This window comes from Crocodylus porosus, unplaced genomic scaffold (genome assembly GCF_001723895.1).
Source record: "Crocodylus porosus isolate Cpor-Errol unplaced genomic scaffold, CroPor_comp1, whole genome shotgun sequence".
In the NCBI taxonomy this organism is placed as follows: domain Eukaryota; kingdom Metazoa; phylum Chordata; order Crocodylia; family Crocodylidae; genus Crocodylus; species Crocodylus porosus.
The window spans coordinates 1900304-1900889 of record NW_017728913.1 but is presented as its reverse complement, the minus strand read 5'-3'; the positions used below and the strand labels follow the sequence as shown (position 1 = coordinate 1900889).

Here is a 586-nt window from a genome sequence, read left to right as displayed (position 1 = left end):
CACCGGAAGCAGGAAACAAATTAAATAATGTGGATTACATACACTGTCATCCTTTATAAGCATCTCAGCCTCATCATAAAATTGTGTTGATAGTACAGCAAACTTTTGCTATGTCCAGAGTGGATATGAATGGATCTTGAAGTACAGAAAGTCATCTAGTAGATCGCTGATGTTTGAAGAGTTGTCTTGCCCCTGCCTCCTGTATAAAGAATACAGCAGGTTCTGGCCTCCGGGGGCAGCCATGATGTCCCCTACTGGCCACTTGAATCCTGCCCTTCCTTTTCACCTGCCACACCTCAATGTACTTATTCTGGGTGTGTGCAGGCATGGGTTGATTAACATATGGAACAGAGATCCCCCATCATGCAGTGGTCCCCTGCTTCGCTGGCCCCAGAGTTCAGTGCAGTCCTTGCCTTGGAATCTCTGTTCTCTACTCTGAATGCTAATGGAGGTGTCTCCCTATCCCATCTTTGATGCAAATGAGAGTAGGGGAGTTGCCTGTCCCCCTTGTCCAAAGGGGTTTAGGTGTTTCTCCCACTGCAACTTCACTGGTTTTTGTAAGTCGTTCTTCTGATCAGTTCTGGTT

General features: G+C 46.6%; 1 long non-coding RNA gene across 1 annotated transcript in view; it reads right to left on the bottom strand.

The window, feature by feature from the left end:
• Nucleotides 1–316: 316 nt before the first annotated feature.
• LOC109309801 overlaps nt 317–586 on the bottom strand; it is a 6552-nt gene continuing 6282 nt past the window's right edge. Inside the window, exon 3 of the long non-coding RNA XR_002101043.1 lies at nt 317–413. This is a non-coding gene — a long non-coding RNA (uncharacterized LOC109309801). The remainder of the gene's footprint in view (nt 414–586) is intronic.